Raw genomic sequence first — 11,109 nt, 5'->3', positions numbered from 1 at the left:
TCCCTGAGAATATATTTATTCCAAATGCCTCCCAGTTAAGAAGTTCTTGTCACTTTATTTGAATTTTAGGAAGGATAAGGTTTGTTTTAAATGTCTGGAAAAAAATAGACAGATGCTATTTCCAAATGTCCATTTTCCATGTTTCAGTGTCTACTCCTTTGCAATCTCTTTCTATTCTTCAGCTCTACCTGGAACTGATACCTGTCTTTCATATGCCCTGTACTCAAAAAAAAAAAAATCAAAGCAATAACAAACAAGCAGTCGTGACTTCCCACCTGCAAAGGAAGGAAATAAAATACAAAGTGGAGTTCTTTGGGAGAGAAAGAAAGAAACTCCCATAGTCATTCTAACTCTGATTTAGAAAACTTAGGTTGTTTTGAGGATTGATAGTGAAGTAGGGATACATAGAGACATGTGCCTGACTCTGGTTTATGGAAATTATTTTATCCATAAAAATTGTCCCTCTGAGAAGAAAGGCAAAAAGTGTTCAGAGACACTATGTTCCCGCCAGCTACTAGAAATAATGTTTAGCACTTTCAGTCCTTACCTAAATTTGGGACTTCTACTGATCAATTCTAGGATGTATTTCTTCATTAATTCTCAAAGTTGTGGGTATTAATAGTGTCAATAGTAAGTGGAAAACATAAATCTTTCTCACAAGTTATATTCTTGCTCTTCTTAAACCCCCAAAGGCTTTGCTTGTTTTAGAATGCTCTGGTGGAGGTTATAATGCATTGGTATTTTCATCAGTCTTACTAGGTCTCCCTCTTACAAGCTGTGGATGGCTTAGTTCATTCATTCGTAAGGCAAATAATTCAAGCTTTGCTTTATTTTTCTTGGGCAACTTCTCAGAATCTGGCACTCTCCAACTTAATGTGTTCTTTGGATCACAACTTCCAGAATCCCCAGCCAGTACTGCTTGGAATCCCAACACTTCTGGAAAACAGCTGACTAGGAAAAATTACTCTAGACTAACATGGGATTCCATTAAGAATCAATGAAAGAAGGAGAAGGAAGGAGAAACAACCTCTCTCTATTATACTACTTGATACTGACAACCATAATAGCATCTTTCTCCTCTGGCAGCAGTACCACCCAAGCCTTGCCTGAGTATGGTTATTATTTAGAGATCGGCTAGTTAGTGGGTGGGTGTGTCTGTATCAAATTTATGGGTTAAGTGGGGCTTGGTTTCAATTTAAGGATCAGCTAAATACTTGTGTGTGTGTATGTGTATGCAATTAAACAAAAAGTCCCAGTTCCTATTAAGCTCTGGTGTGGTGGTCTTTCAACTGCTCAGCCAATCGGCCAGCTGTCAGATGGTTTATATGGTCCTCCCACTTCTGACAGTATAGCATCTTGAAACCCCAAATATAGAGGTAATGTAGAAGACTGAACTTGAGGAGACATATAGTATGCAAAGAAAAAGCCAAGCCACAAAATAACTATGTAGTCTTGAAGTGCTGCAAGATGAGCAACTATAGAAAATGAAGGAAGATAAATTGGAAAGTATTGGGAAAATGGATAAGTTAACTTTGAGGTGGAATTAAAGGCTTTCTGGGTTGTTTTAACCACAAGGATTCAGCATCTCAGAGTGACAAGGAAGTGTTATACCTCACCACAAAGCTAACATAATGTGCTGTTCCCAAAATACACTAGAAATGCACGTCTGTACAAGTCCATGATAAATCTCAGGGAAAATTTTATTGAAAGTCTACAGAACTGGGTCGCAAAAATCCAGAGGACAATTAGATGACAGCAGATAGCATTTCCTATATCTTTCTGCTGCCAGGTAATGGTCATTTGTATTTTTTCAGCCCAGATTTGACACACCTATCTTAATGCAAGCCATTCCATGAAAGAATTTTATGTGTAAACAAGAAACAGATTTTACACAATGGATAATATTGGAGCTTAGCAGAAATCTTTAAACAACTAGGTGAACACCCAACAAATTACACAGTGAAAGAAGGAAAAGTCAATCACAGGATATTAGTCAGATGACAAGCTGACATGTATTGGTAGAGAAGGAGTGAGGGCTTATCCAATCAGTGAAACATGCCCCAAACTTATTTAATTATTACAGGAAAGCTGCTTTTCAAGTGCAACACTATTATATCAAGTTCAAAACTAATAGACAAGGGTTGGGAAGGAAGAAAGCTTCATTAGGCTTCTAGCTAAAGAAACATCTGGGGGGGAAAAACTAAAATTCACTCAGTCAGTGAATATCCCAATTTTTCTTGAAGCAGCTAAAGATGGTATATAGTATATAATTTCCTCCCTGATATCTGTAAAACAACCACTGTGAATAAGATAGGCAGAGAGCAAGAGAGACAGAGAATGACTGTATGAGTAGTGAGTGAGTATAGTCTGTTGGATAGACAGAGAAATTTGTAAAAGTAATTTCCTTCTACTTTTTTATTTGTAAATACTCAGAGCCACTATCCTATAACCGGATTAGGGCATAGGGGATCAAATTATAGCATTTTCAGGAAAATTCTGTGTGTGTGAGAGAACATAAGAACAGGAATATAGGTCAAGGAGCGATGTGCTGAATGGATTTTTCAGCAAAACTATTCCTGTAAATAAATAGAACAATAGGCAAGCTTATCAGTGTCCATTCAAAGAATGTTGGTGTTCTTTCCTAGGTCTCAAAACACTTCACAGAAGGGTAAATGTCCAGTTCATTCATTTTGTTCCATAAACCTTGTCGATGCATGCATGGATATATGCACATGTCCAATCAGAGAAAACATTCTGTTTACAAATAATGATGGGAACGATGCTGATGTGGTCCAAAAATTGTGTTCTTCAGAAACCTAGGGTTTGCATAGCTGCTTAGGTACTCAATGAGATCAGGAATGATACATTTCCCTGAAAATTAGTTTTACCAATGTTTACAGTTACCATTCTTCTTTTCTTGCAATGCCCAATCACAATGTGGGTCATAGAATGTTTTATTTTTAAGCCAGGTTTTGTTGAATAAACCAAAGTTGGCTAGTTTTGCACATATAGTAAGCCATAAAATATGTTTTCTAAACTATAGTACCTGGGTTTACATAACATGCTAAGCCAAAACCAAATAAATTATGTTATATCCTACTGTGATGTGCAGATGAATCCAACTTGAGAAGGCAAAACCTATGAAGTTTGGGCATGGTCCATAAATTATCTACAAACATTAGATAGTTTTTTCTAGCACTCTCACAAGATTGCGAGTGAATACAAATTGACATCAAAATGGCTGTTTGATAGAAATGTTGAAAGCTATATCTTATTTAAAAGAAGTTCTTCTATGATCATAAAAATATGGTATTCCACTAAACTATGGTTTTCAACTCACAATGGCTATATTCACACATTGTGCCAAATTACAAACTACCTACCTCATGGGTCCATATGGAGTTTGATGGCATATAAACAAATAAACCAGATGTGCAAACCAACCAAATTAGCATTAATCAGTATTCTAAATAAGGCATTCATCATATTCATATGAACATTCACCAACAGCTTGCCGTGGCTAGGTTCACACATACCTATGTAACTTTGTGCAATATCTGAACCATTATGTAGTATGTACACCATGCTATCTGGGGAATAATGGGAGATATATCCAACAGATCTGGAGTGAGGAGATACCTCATTTGAATTTCCTGCTACCTGCAATTGGTTTTCATTAGCTGTTTGTGCTGGCATCCTTTCTTCACATCTGTATAGAAGCATAGAACACAAACTCTTCCCAGATCCCAAAAAACAAATGCCTAGCTTTGTTTCAGTGGCTTGTATCCAACAGCCTCCCTTCACTGATAGAAGATTCTTTGATCCAACAGAAGGAACTGAGAACAGAACAAAGACAGAAGCCATCCCCTTTCCATATGCTGACCCTGGACTCTAAACCTGAGATTTGGAGGGCTCTGTCAAACTGTGGGAAGGCAATACAATAAGCTGTTGGAAGAGAAAGAATGGATAAATAACTTATCTCCACATTGTACAGATGGAAAACCTTGCTGGATTAAGGAATCTTGTATCATAGAAGGGCCAAAACTGGATTTCGGCTATATAATTGTTATGGCCATTTTTGCTTTATTTATATCACCCTACTTTGTGCTTGACAGAGGAAAACAAGCAAAATTGGCAGATTCCTTTCCTGAGAAATTGACAATAAAAGAGAAAAAACAAAAAGCAAACACAGAAACAAAGAATGACTGGGAATGCAAATGACTTACAGATTACAGGTGGTCCTTGATTTGTGATCATAATTGGGACCAGAACTTCTATAGCTAAACAATGTGGTCATTAAGTGAATCCACTTGATTTTACAACCTTTTTTGCCACAGTTGTTAAGCGAATCACAGTCATTAAGTGAACCTGGCTTCCCCCATTGATTTTGCTTGTTGGAAGCCAGCTGGGAAGGTCACAAATGGCAATCACATGACCCCAGGACACTGCAACCATCATAAATACAAGCCAGTTGCCAAGCGCCCAAATTTTGATCACGACTGGGGACACTGCAATGGTCATAAGTGTGAAGACCAGTCATAAATCACTTTTTTCAACACCATCAAAACTTTGAACAGTTGTTAAATGAATGGTTGTAAGTCGAGGATTACCTGTAGTGAAGTTATTGCAATATATGGGGCTTGCAACCCCATGAAATTAGTTTGTTATTTTCATTTGGTGGATTGGGAACTATAGCTCTAATATAATTATTTGCTAAGACTATGTAATGGCTACTAGGTGGCAGCCTTCCCCACAGAGGTACTGCACTGGAGGTTTGGGATGATGGGAGTTATAGTCCAACACATCTGGAAAGACTTGGAGTCGAAATAGCAGAATCCGGAACAGTTTGCTGGATCTCTTGTCTTGCTAAGTAGCTTGACAAAGAAAGAGGAAAGAGTTCTTTCAGAAGCCACCCAACTGGCACTTAATATTGAAACATCCTAGGAAAGGGAAATTCTTTTAATGTCTTCTCTACAAAATTCCTTTTATCAACTGGTAAACCCTTTTTTTAAAAAAATGATAAAAACCCAGAAAGAATAAGAAGAGACTACATTTCTAAGCATATTTATTCAGAAATCAGTTGCTTCAATAGCATAGTTAAAACAGATTTCAGGGCTGCTGTATATAACATTTTTAAATGATTTAAACATTTTAAGAAACAGGTCCATTTGTTTCTAAAGCAGGAAGAATAGATCCTGAAAACAAGTCGCTGTATTATGCATTTCAGGTAAGCATAGTCATAAATGAGTATCAAGTATTTGGCCATTCACTGACCTCACAACAGAGGAAATGCTGTCCACAACTTGGAACACTTAATGAGTTTTCCATATTTTACCAAGTTGGTTGCTGCCAGCAAGTGAAAGAAAAATGTTTTAGCGATGTTGCATTTAGAAGAACTCCTCATAAGCTTTGAAATTCCAAGGAATGAGAAATCACTGCATTTCTATAACTGAAAGAAAAAAATACAGCATGCCAAGGATTCTTCATAATAGTTGCTATACAGCATATTATTTTCCTGAGATGCTACATCTATAATTTTCTTATTTTTTTTACTAGTCTTATAAGTATAAATAGGACTTCATAAATTCACCATAACTCTATATAAATATAAGATTCTAACCATCAAAAGTTTGTGAAGACATTGCAGAACAGCCTTCCTCAAGCAGGGCCTCTCCATATGTGGCATTTGTGCCAGTCCAGGACCTGTACTACATCTCTGTGTCTCTACAATATCAGGGTTCTTCTATAGCTGAGCAAATTAACTATCAGTCCAGTTAAAAGTCCAGAGCTTCAGAGTAGGTGGTTTCTCATTGATTGGAATTACTAACCTCCCATCTCCAAGGTCCTTGGCTCCCCCTTCTTCCTTTCTGAAATCAAAGTGGTTTGGCACCATGCTACCATTTCTCTAGACCTGTTTAACTGTTGAAAGTAGGCACTGAACTACCGTTTCACATGGTGGCTTTCTTTTTCCAGCTGCAAAAACAATTGTAACTGGGGAAGACCTTGGATAGATGTCAAACGTTGTGTTCCCCCTCCCCCCATTAAGCAAGAAGAAGTACAGATAGTCCTAATTTAGGTATCACAATTGGGACAGGCAACTTGGTTGTTAGGAGAAGAGTGGCTAAGTGAAACCATGACTGTGCTTACGATCTTACTTCAGCTTTCCCTTGCTTTACAGACTTGTGAAGGTAGTAAGTAAGAGGATTGGTCACAAAGTTATTTTTTCATCACCGTCGTAACTGTGAACAGTCACTAAACAAGGCAGTTGCTAAACAAAGACTACCTGTATGATCAGCTCATAGACAGAACGAAGCTTTGGAAGAACAGTGACAATGAGGATACTTGCAGTACAGCCCAGAAATTCTTCTGAGTCACGTTGCTTCCTTTCTGCCTCCTTTTACTTCTGAGAATTTTAAATTATATCTATAAACTGTTTTATGTGAAGCTGATTCTATGGTCACGTGTGCTATTAGCAGACACTACGTAAAGCCCAGTTGATATACCTCATTGCTCTAACTATGGCTACATTCTCCATCGTAGCATGATGATGTTCAAAAGACAGGAGAGCGTTCCCTCTTATAACTTGGATGATTGATTAACTACTGCTATGCTATTAAAAGAGAAATCTCACATGCATGGAGAAGGATATGATGGGAAAAAATTAAGCTGTGCATGTGAAGGTGCTAAATGTGCAAGAACAGAGCCATTAAAAAAAAATTGCTAACACTATCTTGAAACTAGGATTTCCTAAGCACCCAATAGTGATATTACTTGCATTATCAGTAGTAAAGCAGTACTCTTTAAAAGCTGAGACTTTAAGAAATCTCAAGACTGAATGAATTGACTGCATAGGAAATGGGTCCTTGAACTTACAAAATTACTCCTATAATCACAGTTCTTCTAGCTAATCATTTAGAACTGGTATCTGGTGAGAAAAGAAAATCCAGAAGTCAGATTCAGGATTTAGAGATCTTTAGCTATGGACAGTTACTGGAAACGTTCTTGCCCATCAGTGAGCAATTGTGTATAAAACAAAACATACAAAACTCTTAGGGGATGGAATCCATCTGTTATAGAAGTATAAGAAGAGGAAGAGGTCTTTAGGTCTTATCTACTCTGGACCCAGGAGCATCCAGAAGCATCTCCTACAAAGGCTGGCTGAACCTCGAGTCAAAGAGAGCTCTTCTTGATGTCACATTGGCCAGTAAGGGATCCTTTGGTAAACTCCTCTTATTGTTAAGAAGTTTCATTTAATATTCAGCTGTAAACTGCCATCCTATACCTTAACACCATGTTATGTGGTCCTGCTTTCTAGGACAGTAGAAAATAAGTTCTTATTTCTGAGTCAGAACCCTTCAGAAATTTGAATTAATACAATGCATCCCTGTGGAATCTTTCCCGTATGATAATTGCTGATATGTTTTGAGAGAAAGAAAAGGGATTAAATCACTGGGGTGGGGACTGAACTTGGTCCCAGTGGCTGAATAGTAGGGTTGTGAGTGACGTGGAGTTTTGTCTTTTTCTTTATGCACCGTATGTGTACTTTTTAAAACTAATCTTTACTTATTTGCAATAGTGGGAATTCTCTGCTTATTTAACTGGGATTAAATCCATTAAACTTGTTAGAACTGACTTTTGAAAAAATATACACAGACTGAGTTACATCTGCTACATCTGCTCACCATTCTTGCTATGTAAGATGAAAAACCTGTTATCAAGGAAGTACCCAGAAATAGCAAAGCTTTTGCATCTCCCAACATTTACTTTGCAAAGAAAATGCCATAATTGAAAGAAAAAAAAAAGCTTTCATATATTCAAGCAGAATATAGCCACAGTTAAAATAGATTCCGTATGGTAGATTTATGAGAAAGGCTAAATATGGCCTCAGAATTCTGGTTGAAAGTACTTCTGGTTGAAAGATGAGATATAGCTGAATATCTAGGATGGCGGGATTGGAAATGCCTTTTTTCACCATAGCAGTTGTTTCATGTGCTACAGAATATACAGATGTTTCCTCTAGGCCAGTGATTCACAACCAGAGAGAGAGAGAGAGAGAGAGAGAGAGAGAGAGAGAGAGATTACAGCTCCCATGATCCTCAGTCAAAATGGACATGTTGAGATTGGAACTGGTAACTCTACTCATGCCTGAGTATGCGCAGCACAGAATCAGTGTTAAGCCTCCCAGTTTTTCTTGCTTGTTGGTTTGGGTGCGTTCCTGTTTGGCTCTAAATCCTGTGTTTTTAATCTTGCTCATTTGTACAGAGCAAGTTGTAGGAATGCTGATGTCCTTGGACTGATATTTCAAAGGAAAGCTGCAACAATGAGCCATTTATATGGTGTGGGTGGTATGTGTTATTTATGAACTCATCTGGAAGTTCTTGGTAAGCAAACAGCTCTTGAAGCATATTAGAAACATTGCTACTGAATGTTTTAATAGCTAAGCCAAGCATCAGTTGTGCAGAGGCAAGTCTTCTGCTTTCATTGAGACAACCATTCTGTTCCCTATGTACTGTATGCGTCACCTTAATCTGAGGTTACCTCACAATTCCAGAGTTGTCAGTTTATTCACTCCTGTGACTTTAAACAACTGCTTGATCTGCTTAATCAACAGCTTAACTGACATACAAAGTTTCACCTCATGGTTGCTGTAGATTAAGTTTCCCAATTTCTCCTTTGTACTGTATAGACCATATTACCACTAAAAGCTTTTGAGGGCTACCATAGAAAACAGAGTTAAGCAATATGCAGGCACAAAGTGTGTGCGTCTCTTTTAGGAAGTGGCTAGTAGGTCCCAAAACTAAATTAAAAATGTAATTTTTAAAACAAAACAACAAAACAAATGGTCCATATCTTGTGAGACTTCAGGCAAGAATGGCAAAAATACTGTGAGATTTGGACCCATTTTTTAAAAAGTCCTTTTCTTTTTATTGTAGAACTGATTTTTTATCATTGTGCTATTTTTTGGTTTCCAGCAAGAAAAACATTCTCTGTTTGCAGTGTTGCATAGGGATTTGCTGCGTAAGTGACTTAAAGCAGCAACAGAATGCAAATCCTCAATTTGCACTGCACGTGCATGGCGCAACACCCAAATCAAGTTAAAACTCTGCTTAAGGCTTGCAACTTTTTTATGTACCTAATTTTCCCTCCTGGTGTCAAGTGCCTTGTTTGCAGGATATCAAAATGTCCTATTATTTGAAAATCCTTTCCCCTCCCTGAAAGGCAGTCCCACAGAAACACCAAGATCCTCTCGTGTTTTCCTCACCCTGGTGACCACAGGCAGCATTTCATTTCCCCCTCAACTGAGTTAATTTATTCCAAGATTCTCTTCCCTGCCCCCCAGCAACCTAGTCTGAGAGAAGCTCTCAAAGGCCTGGCTGGGTTTCAAAACATATTTGTTTCAAAGGCCAGCATGTAACATTTATGAATGTGCTTGTTTTGCTGATAATTCTTTCTAGCTCTCTTGGGCTCAGTTGTTTTTGCTTTCTCTTACAATCCTTTTCTGGACCATGATAGCATGATGACATGAAGGTGTGCTAAAAGATTGATCCATCAGTCTTTTCTCCATATTACTCCTTGCACTGTCTTTCAGAAGACATAGAGATAGTGGGAGGGAGAGAGGGAAAATGCCAGTCTGGTGGAAGTGGATTATGGGGAAAGGAGTTGTACATATACTTGGCTGGCAGTGGGAAAGAGCAGCTGAGAACTGCAGGACATTGTATGGATTTATCAGATTTGCACTAATGAAGATCTTGCTTAGATCAACCCATTAATGTACATCTGGAATCCCAAGAGCATATTGTCTTTCACTTTCAGAAAATGGCTGCCATGGGCAATGGGAGAAGTTTGCCTATTCACAAACTTGCTGCCACAGTAATAGGTCAGAAAAAGCAGAAGATGAACTACCATTGTGAACCAGAAGACAAACTACCATTCCCTCTAAACACCACAGATAGTCCTTGTTTAGCGACTGCCTCATTTAGTGACTGTTGGCAGTTACAACAGTGATGAAAAAGTAACTTTGCAATCAATCCTCACATTTTTTACCTTCGCAGCTCTGTAAAGCAAAGGAAAGCTGAAGTAAGATCATAAACATAGTCATGGTTTCACTTAGCAACCAAGTTGTCAGTTCCAATTGTGGTAGCTAAACAAGGACTACCTGTATTTATATAAAACTCAGGAAGATGCTATGAAGTCACTGTTAACAGTCTATCTGAACCTCAGTTAGGACAATGTGCCACAAAACAAGACACAGAAATATGCATAAAGCCATTTTCTTACATCCTGAATCATAAAATATGCACATATGAAGCATTAAAACTAAAGCATGTATCAAATGGGTACTTTTTCTAGGCTGACTTAGAAAATTTGCAAGAAAAAATGCTCATTTTTATCCAATATATGTTAGTGGTCTTTTTTTTTAAGATAAATGGTTTCCTATTAGCATAACACCATTTTAAGGACCACACCTAAATATGGTCTTTCCTAAATTCCACTCTTGGTCTTTCCTCCCATTTTATGACTTGTTGCATATGCTAAGGAGCATTATATGCTATTTACTCAGAAGGCTGAAGCAGATCTACTTTTGTTATGAAATGCCAGTCCTCTGCCATTTTAATTTTTACAAAGGTTTATTAGAATTGTTAGACCAAGGATCCTGAAACGAGGAATTTAAGGATGGGTTGTCTTCATTTTGAATGTTTCTCACAATATAGTAATGCAGATTATTAAAAAAATGCTCAGTGGCGGTTAGCAAACTGGTGACTTCTTTGTAGTTGGATTTCTCCCATTAGTGTCAGCCAGCATGGCTACAGCAAAGGATTGTGGAGGTGTAATCCAACACGGGTGAAAGTCAGTAAGTTTCTAACTCCTGGTCTAAATGGACACTAATACGAAGAAAGCTATAAACTATGTATTGTCGAAGCTATAATCCTGTTCACACTTACTGAAATAAGTTCTCTTAAGCAGATTGGGATCATTTCTAAACACAGTACATCGATCATGCACCATCAAGATGGTGTTCATTCAGATGCATATTTATATCAGCATCTGACAACCACATAGGCATGCATATTGTTGTGCTGTGTATTTATATTAGCTTATTTAGCTGAC

Source organism: Python bivittatus, unplaced genomic scaffold, assembly GCF_059951505.1.
Source record: "Python bivittatus isolate LINGU-HERP-01145 unplaced genomic scaffold, Pbiv_v1 ctg000700_np1212, whole genome shotgun sequence".
In the NCBI taxonomy this organism is placed as follows: domain Eukaryota; kingdom Metazoa; phylum Chordata; class Lepidosauria; order Squamata; family Pythonidae; genus Python; species Python bivittatus.
The sequence above is the reverse complement of the archived record's forward strand: the minus strand, read 5'-3'. Positions refer to the sequence as shown.